At 48.2% G+C, this 12,595-nt stretch overlaps 1 protein-coding gene across 2 annotated transcripts in view; it reads left to right on the top strand.

The window, feature by feature from the left end:
- The first annotated feature begins 390 nt into the window (after positions 1 to 390).
- TMEM74B (transmembrane protein 74B) overlaps positions 391 to 12,595 on the top strand; it is a 41,159-nt gene continuing 28,954 nt past the window's right edge. Inside the window, exon 1 of one of the 2 annotated variants that reach the window (XM_086929054.1) lies at positions 391 to 450. The gene's annotated coding sequence lies outside the window, so the exon portion shown is untranslated. The remainder of the gene's footprint in view (positions 451 to 12,595) is intronic. The other variant, XM_086929053.1, reaches the window with a different exon arrangement.

The following is a 12,595-nucleotide window of genomic DNA, read 5'->3' as shown; positions in this document are numbered from 1 at the left end:
GCTACTCGCCAAAAGCGCTTCAAAGCCTCGTCAGGGGTAGTAAGCGCTATATAAATGCAATTGCAATTGTCATTGAACAGGCAAGCAGAACATTTAAACGGAGGAGCAGAAGAATCATGTTTTTTAATTCCTAAATTTCAGATCAGGTTGTCAGATGGCCTGGCATCCTCTTCTTTTCTCTCCTCTTTCAGCTTCCTTTGGCCTTTCTCCTCACCCGCCTTCTCTCTGTATCTTTCTCCTCACCGCCTTCCCTCTGTATCTTTCTCCTCACCCGCCTTCTCTCTTTCGTTCCCTCCCCCTCTCCACACCTATCCCCGCGTCCCCTCCCCTCTGCCCCCTCCTCTCTGCCGCTGTGCCGTAGGACTCCCTCGCTCGCCCCCTCCCCCGCGCTGGACCGGCCTCCGCAGGGCTCGGGAGATGCTGGGACGCCGCTCGCCGCCCTGCTCCCAGGTAGGATCCTCTGCAGCCGGGCCCTGCGGCCGGTGTCTGCTCTCTGCGCATGGGGGTTCGGGGCTGGGGGGCACAGGTGCAGTGCGTGCTTGCCGCCGGGTGACCCCGTGATTTCCTGCCCTCCTTCTAGCTCAGAGGGCACTGGGAGGCTGGTGGGCGCAGGGCAGTGCTGCAGGCTCCCCTGGAAGGGGGGCTGGACCTCAGGCTCCTCGCTGAGCCGCCCGGCACCCCCTCCCTTCCTACGGACCGCTGATGCGGGGGCATCCCTCGCCCAGCTGTGCCGCCGTGGGTGGATGGCAGCAGGTGCGGCGTGTCTGCGGGGAGCTCGGGCTCGTGAATGTAGGGCAGTGTGTGTGCACTCATGTGCACACGCGGGGGACTGGTGGCACGGGGTGCCCCCGCCGCCCTGCACCCCAGGGGATGCCCGTGCCGATGACACCAGCCTGCTTGGAGTTGCTTGTGTGTAACATATAATCCATGACCCGTTCCTTAATCCCGCCTCTGGTATATTTATATTTACATAGAGACAGGGAGAGAGAGAGTCTGTGTGTGTGTGTGATTGAGGTGTGTGTGTGCGCGAGGAGAGGGAGACGCTCCGCTGTAGTAGGAGGTAAACACTGCCTGTTGTATGGCAGAGGTTGGCTGTCTGGTGCACGGGGCGCCTACAGCCGCCGTGGGAGGTGTCACACCGAGGGGACGGTGGAGAATGTGTCTCTCCGCGTTCATGGGTTTGCATGCGTGTTGTGTTGTGTTTGAGCGAGTGCATAGATAAGCAGATATGTGAGTGTGTGCCTGCGGGGGTATGCGTGTATCACGCGCCTGTGCGTGCCCTTTTACATATATATATATATATATATGTTTCCAAATGCGTGCGTGTCCTTCTGCATTGTATAGGGTGCCTGCCTACATGCCCGAGGGAGCTGTGCACAACTAAACACGTTCGTGTCTGGGAGTCAAGTGTGGTACATTCGACTCTATCTCAGTGTCGATGGATATGTGTCCGGGTGTGTGGTCATATATGGGTCATACCCGAGTGTGTCTGTCCGCCGGGGGTCCGCTCTCTCCACAGTCCGGCTGTGGCGGTGCTGAAAGGACAGCTCCCATGGTCAGGCCCTGAGTGCTGTCAGGACCCTGCCCCCAGAGCAGTGGGGCTAGAGGAGCGATGACCTCTGCCCCCTCAGAACAGGCCCTGAAGTTCTACGGTTCGATGACGTCACGAGCGCAGCAGGTAAGTGATGGGAGCAGGGCAGTGGGGGACACACGGCCCCAGAGGCCGCCCGGCCACCTCCTCCCTTAACTTCTACAGCTGACTTCTGTGCGCGAGCCTCGCTAGCGTCCCCTTAACCCACCTTACTGCCAGGGCATTAACGCTACCCACCGAATGCGTCAGTGCTACCCACGGGCAGCAACCTCACTTCCCATTAGTGCTACTCACTCTCAGCATCAGTACTAACCACTGACAGCAACAGTAATAGTACCTTCGACAGCAGCAGTTCTACTCCACAGGGTTGGACTGGGGCAGAAAATGGGCCCAGCCACCGAAGCAAAAGCGGAACAGTAGCCCATGTTTCCAAACTGGAGCAGTTTTGAACTCGTAAACACGCGCTGTATAAGTGTGAGTGTTTTGCAAGATATGGAAGAATGCATGAGGTTGAAGACTTGCTGCAGACAATGTTTGTTTTTACTAACAGGGAAAGTAACAGCACAAACCGGGCAAGCAGATCATAAAACAGGCCCACACACTGACACTCACCTGTCAGTCCAGCCGGCACCACCAGAATGCCCAAGAGGCACGTCCAGTCCTACTAGCTGACAGCATCAGTACTACCTACTGGCAGCAGCAGTATTACTGTACAGGGTTGGACTGGGGGAGTATTGCACACTTACAGCTTCAGTACTACTCTGACAGCATCAACACCGAACACTCAGCATCAGTACTCCCACGGCCAGCATGCGCACTACTCACTCACTGGATAAGTACTCCTTAAGCTGCGAAGTACCTCCAGTTGATGACAGCAGAAGTACTAATCCCCAACAGCAGCAGTGCTACACACTGACAGCAATGCTGCTACTCATCCACAGCATCAGACCCTCCCAATGAGAGCATCAGGACAACCCATTGAAAGCACAGTACTGCCCGTAGTCAGTGGCAGCAGTAACAGGCACTGATCGCAGCAGAAGTACTACTACCAATGGTAAACATCACCAGCAGTGCATCCATACCACCCAATGACAGCGGCAGTCCTACTCACTAACATCTGCATTAGTGGCCACTGAGCCCAGCATTACTACTAACCAACAGCATCAGTATTACTAACAGCATCACTACTACACACTAACAGCAGCATTACTACTCACCAACATCATCATTACTACACACAACAGCAGCATTACTACTCACCAACATCATCATTACTACCCACTGACAGCAGCAGTAAGTACTACTTTATAACACCATCAGTGCTACCCACAGACTGACAGCAGCAGTCCTACTCACTAACATCGCCATTATTACCCACTGACACCAGCATTACTACTCACCAATAGCATCGGTACTACCCACTGACAGCGGCCAATCTACTCATTATCATCATCAGAATTACCCACTGACAGCAGCAGTACTACTTTATAACACCATCAGTGCTACCCACTGACTGACAGCAGTAGTACTACTATCCATATACCGAGTAGCAGAATTACGTACTGGCAGAAGAAGTAGTAACAGCCATTAACAGAAGCAGAACTACCCACTGATAACAGCATTACTACCCGCTGATAGCAGTACTGCCCACTGATACACAGCACCAGTAGTGCTCACCAACATTAGTACTAGCCATAGTTATCATCCATACCACCATCTGACAGCAGCATTACTACTCACAAACATCATCATTACCACTCACTGACAGCAGCAGTCCTACTCACACACATCATCATTACCACCCACTGATAGCAGCAGTCCTACTCACAAACATCATCATTACCACCCAATGGCAGCAACATTACTACTCACCAACATCATCATCACCACCCACTGGCAGCAGCATTACTACTCACCAACATCATCATTACCACCCACTGACAGCAGCAGTCCTACTCACAAACATCATCATTACCACCCACTGACAGCAGCAGTCCTACTCACAAAAAACGTCCATACTACCCACTAACAGCAGTAGTCCTACTCATTACCATCATCAGAATTACTCACCAACAGCAGCGGTCCTACTCACCAACAGCATCAGTCCTACTCACAAACATCATCATTACCACCCACTGGCAGCAGCATTACTACTCACCAACATCATCATTACCACCCACTGGCAGCAGCATTACTACTCACCAACATCATCATTACCACCCACTGACAGCAGCAGTCCTACTCACAAACATCATCATTACCACCCACTGGCAGCAGCATTACTACTCACCAACATCATCATTACCACCCACTGACAGCAGCAGTCCTACTCACAAACATGATCATTACCACCCACTGGCAGCAGCATTACTACCCACTGGCAGCAGCATTACTACTCACAAACATCATCATTACCACCTACTCGCAGCAGCATTACTACCCACTGGCAGCAGCATTACTACTCACCAACATCATCATTACCACGCACTGACAGCAGCAGTCCTACTGACAAACATCATAATTACCACCCACTGACAGCAGCATTACTACTCACAAACATCATCATTACCACCCACTGGCAGCAGCATTACTACTCACCAACATCATCATTACCACCCACTGGCAGCAGCATTACTACTCACCAACATCATCATTACTACCCACTGACAGCAGCAGTCCTACTCACAAACATCATCATTACCACCCACTGGCAGCAGCATTACTACCCACTGGCAGCAGCATTACTACTCACAAACATCATCATTACCACCCACTGGCAGCAGCATTACTACCCACTGGCAGCAGCATTACTACTCACCAACATCATCATTACCACCCACTGACAGCAGCAGTCCTACTGACAAACATCATCATTACCACCCACTGACAGCAGCAGTCCTACTGACAAACATCATCATTATCACCCACTGACAGCAGAATTACTACTCACCAACATCAGTCCTCCTCACTAAAAACGTCCATACTACCCACTAACAGCGGTAGTCCTACTCATTAACATCATCAGAATTACCCAATGACAGCAGCGTTACTACTCACCAACAGCAGCGGTCCTGCTCACCAACAGCATCAGTACTACTTACTAACAGTATCAGTACTACCCACTGACAGCAGCATTACTACTCACCAGCAGCATCAGTACTACCTACTAACAGCATCAGTACTACCCACTGACAGCAGCATTACTACTCACCAACAGCAGCATTACTACTCACCAACAGCATCAGTACTACTTACTAACAGCATCAGTACTACCCACTGACAGCAGCATTACTACTCACCAATAGCATCAGTACTACTTACTAACAGCATCAGTACTACCCACTGACAGCAGCATTACTACTCACCAACAGCATCAGTACTACTTACTAACAGCACCCATACTACCCACTAACAGCGGTAGTCCTACTCACTAACATCATCGTAATTACCCACTGACAGCAGCAATACTACTTAGTAACACCATCAGTACTACCCACTGACAGCAGGAGCACTACCCATCGACAGAGCGGCAATGATAGAGGAAGCAGGGATAGCCATTGATACTCACAACTCACTAATTGCAGTACTGCACACTGATAGCACCAGCAGTGCCCACTAGCAGCAGTAGTAGTACTACCCATGAACATCATCTGTAGCACCCACTGACAGTACCTGACCTCCTCACTAACATCACCAATACCACTCTTTAAGAACATATATACTATGCATAGCATCAGTAGACACCACTGATAGAGAGCAGCAGAGCTACCCACTGATAGACAGCAGCAGAACCACTCACTGACAGACAGCAAGAGAACCACTCACTGATAGACAGCAGCAGAATCACTCACTGATAGACAGCAGCAGAACCATTCACTGATAGAGAGCAGCAGTACTACTCACTAAGAACATACATACTAGGCATAGAATCAGTAGTCACCACTGATAGAGAGCAGCAGAGCTACCCACCGATAGACAGCAGCAGAACCACTCACTGATAGACAGCAAGAGAACCACTCACTGATAGACAGCAGCAGAATCACTCACGGATAGACAACAGCAGAACCACTCACTGATAGACAAGAGAACCACTCACTGATAGACAGCAGCAGAATCACTCACAGATAGACAGCAGCAGAACCACTCACTGATAGACAACAAGAGAACCACTCACTGATAGACAGCAGCAGAATCACTCACGGATAGACAGCAGCAGAACCACTCACTGATAGACAACAAGAGAACCACTCACTGATAGACAGCAGCAGAATCACTCATGGATAGACAGCAGCAGAACCACTCACTGATAGACAGCAGCAGAACCACTCACTGATAGACAGCAAGAGAACCACTCACTGATAGACAGCAGCAGAATCCCTCACGGATAGACAGCAGCAGAACCACTCACTGATAGACAACAGCAGAACCACTCACTGATGGACAGCAGAAGAACCACTCACTGATAGACAGCAGCAGAACCACTCACTGATAGACAGCAGAAGACCCACCACTCACTGATAGACAGCAGCAGAACCACTCACTGATAGACAGCAGCAGAATCACTCACAGATAGACAGCAGCAGAACCACTCACTGATAGACAACAAGAGAACCACTCACTGATAGACAGCAGCAGAATCACTCACGGATAGACAGCAGCAGAACCACTCACTGATAGACAACAAGAGAACCACTCACTGATAGACAGCAGCAGAATCACTCATGGATAGACAGCAGCAGAACCACTCACTGATAGACAGCAGCAGAACCACTCACTGATAGACAGCAAGAGAACCACTCACTGATAGACAGCAGCAGAATCACTCACGGATAGACAGCAGCAGAACCACTCACTGATAGACAACAGCAGAACCACTCACTGATGGACAGCAGAAGAACCACTCACTGATAGACAGCAAGAGAACCACTCACTGATAGACAGCAGAAGACCCACCACTCACTGATAGACAGCAGCAGAACCACTCACTGACAGACAGCAAGAGAACCACTCACTGATAGACAGCAGAAGAACCACTAACTGATAGACAACAAGAGAACCATTCACTGATAGACAGCAGCAGAACCACTCACTGATAGACAGCAAGAGAACCACTCACTGATAGACAGCAGCAGAATCACTCACGGATAGACAGCAGCAGAACCACTCACTGATAGACAACAAGAGAACCACTCACTGATAGACAGCAGAAGAACCACTCACTGATAGACAGCAAGAGAACCACTCACTGATAGACAGCAGCAGAATCACTCACGGATAGACAGCAGCAGAACCACTCACTGATAGACAACAAGAGAACCACTCACTGATAGACAGCAGCAGAACCACTCACTGGTAGACAGCAGAAGAACCACTCACTGATAGACAGCAGCAGAACCACTCACTGATAGACAGCAAGAGAACCACTCACTGATAGACAGCAGAAGACCCACCACTCACTGATAGACAGCAGCAGAACCACTCACTGATAGACAGCAAGAGAACCACTCACTGATAGACAGCAGAAGAACCACTCACTGATAGACAGCAGCAGAACCACTCACTGATAGACAACAAGAGAACCACTCACTGATAGACAGCAGCAGAATCACTCACGGATAGACAGCAGCAGAACCACTCACTGATAGACAGCAGCAGAATCACTCACGGATAGACAGCAAGAGAACCACTCACTGATAGACAGTAGAAGACCCACCACTCACTGATAGACAGCAGCAGAACCACTCACTGATAGACAGCAAGAGAACCACTCACTGATAGACAGCAGAAGAACCACTCACTGATAGACAGCAGCAGAACCACTCACTGATAGACAGCAGCAGAACCACTCACTGATAGACAGCAAAATAACCACTCACTGATAGACACCAGCAGAACCACTCACTGATAGACAGCAGAAGAACCACTCACTGATAGACAGCAGCAGAACCACTCACTGATAGACAGCAGAAGAACCACTCACTGATAGACAGCAGCAGAACCACTCACTGATAGACAGCAGCAGTACTACTCACCAAAAACATACATACTATGCATGGCATCAGTAGTCACCACTGATAGAGAGCAGCAGAGCTACCCACCGATAGACAGCAGCAGAACCACTCGCTGATAGACATTAGCAGTACTACTCACTTATAACATACATACTATCCACTGACAGCAGCAGTACTACTTAGTAACTCCTTACGTTCTATCCACTGACATCAACAGTACTACCCACAGAGAGAGCAACAGTGTTATGAACCGATAGAAGAAGTAGTAATAGCAGCAGTAGTCACCACTGATAGAGAGCAGCAGAGATATGCACTACTAATAGCAGCAGTACTACACATAAACAGTAGCAGTACTACCCACTGAGACAGCAGCAGAGCTACCCACTGATAGACAGAATCAGTACTGCTCACTGATAGCAGGAGAAATATCCACTGATACACAGCAGCAGTACTACCCACTGATAGAAAAGCAGCAGTACTACACACTGATATATGCATCAGTACTACCCACTGAGACAGCAGCAGAGCTACCCACTGATAGACAGAATCAGTACTACTCACTGATAGCAGGAGAAATATCCACTGATACACAGCAGCAGTACTACCCACTGATAGAAAGCAGCAGTACTACACACTGATATATGCATCAGTACTACCCACTGATAGACAGCATCAGTACTGCTCACTGATAGACAGCAGTACTACTCACTGATAGCAGAAGAAATACCCACTGATAGACAGCAGCAGTACTACCCACTGATAAAAAGCAGCAGTACTACACACTGATATATGCATCAGTACTACCCACTGATAGACAGCATCAGTACTGCTCACTGATAGACAGCAGTACTACTCACTGATAGCAGAAGAAATACCCACTGATAGACAGCAGCAGTACTACACACTGATATATGCATCAGTACTACCCACTGATAGACAGCATCAGTACTGCTCACTGATAGACAGCAGTACTACTCACTGATAGCAGAAGAAATACCCACTGATAAAAAGAAGCAGTACTACACACTGATATATGCATCAGTACTACCCACTGATAGACAGCATCAGTACTGCTCACTGATAGACAGCAGTACTACTCACTGATAGCAGAAGAAATATCCACTGATACACAGCAGCAGTACTACCCACTGATAGAAAGCAGCAGTACTACACACTGATATATGCATCAGTACTACCCACTGATAGACAGCATCAGTACTGCTCACTGATAGACAGCAGTACTACTCACTGATAGACACATCAGTACTACCCACTGATGAACTGCAGTACTACACACTGATAGACAGCAGCAGTACTACACACTGATAGATGCATCGGTACTACCCACTGATAGACAGCATCAGTACTGCTCACTGATAGACAGCAGTACTACTCACTGATAGACACATCAGTACTACCCACTGATGAACTGCAGTACTACACACTGATAGACAGCAGCAGTACTGCTCACTGATAGCAGAATAAATACCCACTGATACACAGCAGCAGTACTACTCACTGATAGACAGCAGCAGTACTACACACTGATAGATGCATCAGTACTACCCACTGATAGACAGCATCAGTATTGCTCACTGATAGACAGCAGTACTATGCACTGATAGACAGCCTCAGTGCTGCTCACTGATAGACAGCAGTACTACTCACTGATAGACACATCAGTACTACCCACTGATGAACTGCAGTACTACACACTGATAGACAGCATCAGTACTGCTCACTGATAGCAGAATAAATACCCACTGATACACAGCAGCAGTACTACTCACTGATAGACAGCAGTACTACTCACTGATAGACAGCAGCAGTACTACCCACGGATAGACGCATCAGGACTACCCACTGATGAACTGCAGTACTACACACTGATAGAAGCATCAGTACTACCCACTGATGAACTGCAGTACTACCCACTGATAGACAGCATCAGTACTGCTCACTGATATCAGAAGAAATACCCACTGATACACAGCAGCAGTACTACTCACAGATAGACAGCAGTACTACCCACTGATAGACAGAAGCAGTAATACACACTGATAGCAGTAGTACTACCTGCTGGTAGAAGCAGTACTACTCACTGATAGACAGCATTACTACTCACGGAGAGCATCAGTACCACACACCGATAGACAGCATCAGTACTACACACTGATAGACAGCAGCAGTACTACACACTGATAGCAGCAGCACTACCCGCTGGTAAAAGCAGTACTACCCACTGATAGCAGCAGTACTACTCACTGATAGAGAGCATCCGTACTACACACAGATATACACCGGTAATACCCATGATAGCAGCAGTGCTACTCTGAAAAACAATGAGTACTACCTACTGGTAGAAAAGTGCTACTCACTGATAGCAGCATAACTGCCCACTGATAGAAAGCGGTACAAAAGGGGGTGGTGATGGACGGAGCATCTGAATCAATCAAACACTCACACCCAGTCAAAAGATCTGGGTTTAATCCATCACCGTTCTTTAGCCCACTCTGCCACCCCAGTTCAGACATGGATATATGCAAATCAGTCTGACCCTGTGCCTCATGGGAACAGTCCAGCCCGAACTGCCAAGCCTTCCCTGGACCGGAAACAAGCTTCCGAGGACCGGTTTCTGGTATTCCAGCCGTCTTCAGCCCGGCTTGCTTGAATCCAGTGGCAAAGTGAGCAAGGGACTCACGTCTGAGCATACCCTACCACACTTATGGCAGCCAAAAGCGGTACAAAAGGGGGTGGTGATGGACGGAGCATCTGAATCAATCAAACACTCACACCCAGTCAAGAGATCTGGGTTTAATCCATCACCGTTCTTTTGCCCACTCTGCCACCACAGTTCAGACATGGCTATATGCAAATCAGTCTGACCCTGTGCCCTGATAGAAAGCAGCAGTACTACCCACTGGTAGCAGCAGCACTTCTCACTGGTAGCACCAGTACTACTCACTGGTAGCATTACTACACACTGATGAGCATGAGTAGTGCTACTCACAGATAGACAACAACATTACCACCTACTGATAAACAGCATCAGCATTACCCACTGATGAACAGCAGCAGTACTTCTCGCTGACCTCATTATTACTACCTTCTGATAGAAAGCAGCAGTACTACACACCAATATACACCAGTAATACCTATGAGAGCAGCAGCACTACTATCTGATAAACCGTAGCAGTACTACCTGCTGGTAGCAGTAGTACTACTCACTGACAGACAGCAGTAGTAATTACTGATAAACAGCAGAAGTACTACCTGCCGATAGACAGCAGCACTGGTCCCCACTATTGAACAGCAGCAGTACAACTGATAGAGATTAGCAGTAGTACCCACTGATAGAAAACAGCAGGTATACCAGCTGGTAGCAGCAGTACTACCCACTGATGAATAGCAGCAGTACTTCTCAGTGATAGACAGCAGCATTACTACCCACTGATAGAAAACAGCAGGTATACCAGCTGGTAGCAGCAGTACTACCCACTGATGAATAGCAGCAGTACTTCTCAGTGATAGACAGCAGCATTACTACCCACTGATAGAAAACAGCAGGTATACCAGCTGGTAGCAGCAGTACTACCCACTGATGAATAGCAGCAGTACTTCTCAGTGATAGACAGCAGCATTACTACCCACTGATAGAAAACAGCAGGTATACCAGCTGGTAGCAGCAGTACTACCCACTGATGAATAGCAGCAGTACTTCTCAGTGATGGACAGCAGCATTACTACCCACTGATACAAAACAGCAGTACTACACACAGATATACAGCAGTAATACCCATGATAGCAGCACTACTACCACTGATAAACTGTAGCAGTACTATATGCTGGTAGAAGCAGTACTACTCACTGATAGCAGCAATACCACCCACTGATATAGAGCTGTAGTACTACTCACTGATAGACAGCAGCAGTACCACCCACTGATGAACAGCAGCAGTACTACTCACTAATAGACAGAAGCAGTAATACCCATGACAGACCGTAGTAGTACTACACTCTGATAGCAGCAGCAATTCCCAGTACCCTTCATAGACAGCAGCAGTACTACTCAGTGATAGACACTAGCAGTACTATCCACTGATAGCATCAGTACTACACACTGATAGCAGCAGTACTACACACTGATAGACAGCAGTAATACCCATGACAGACAGCAGCGGTACTACCCACTGATGTGTTTTATTTCCGCACTTGCAATAATCAAATGCTGCCACCATCAATGTCAGTCAGCCCTTTACTTCTAAAAGTATAAGTGCCAGGGCTCAAAGTTTTGCTCAGAAGCCCACAGAATACCAAGGCTGCGTAGTACCAATTCCACCTCATGCCTCTTTAATCCACCACCAGATTCTTCCTCCATCTTTATCTCACCCTTCAAGCTTCTTTTCATTCCCACCTTCTTCCTTTGTCGTATTTTTTGTGTTTCCCTATCAATCTTTATTTCCTGCAGTCTATGCTTAATTTGTAAAACACATAAGCACCAGGGCTCCGTCAGGAGGCCACTGCAACTTGCACCACCCATTGCCACTGCTATGCGGCCAGTGATAGTAACAACACAACTACGAGCCATCACACTCCTACAAGTGTTACAATTCGGACTATTTCAGGCCCCCAAAGCTAGAAGAATGGCTTGGGCAGCAGCTAATAGTCATTTTAAAGTATATTGACTTAATATTTAACTGTTGCTGTGGTCATCTTTAAATTAGCCAGACAGCGCCACCTTGTGGCAAACTGTCAAAAGCACAGGTGCTGACAATTAAGTGCCGGTGCCGAGCACCAGAAACTACCGGCTCAAATTAAGCACTCATGGGCTTATTTACAAGCGCCTTGCGCCACTTTTGTGTCATTTTTAACATGGGAAAAGTGACATATGATGGTGCAAGGGGCTTGTAAATCTGCCCCTCAGTTTCCAAACACTCAGAGAAAAAACATCATGATTAAAATTTTTGAGCTTGTGCTTCTAAATAACTGGTAA

Source organism: Lissotriton vulgaris, chromosome 7 (genome assembly GCF_964263255.1).
Source record: "Lissotriton vulgaris chromosome 7, aLisVul1.2, whole genome shotgun sequence".
Lineage (NCBI taxonomy): Eukaryota > Metazoa > Chordata > Amphibia > Caudata > Salamandridae > Lissotriton > Lissotriton vulgaris.
This window is presented reverse-complemented; position numbering and strand designations above follow the sequence as displayed.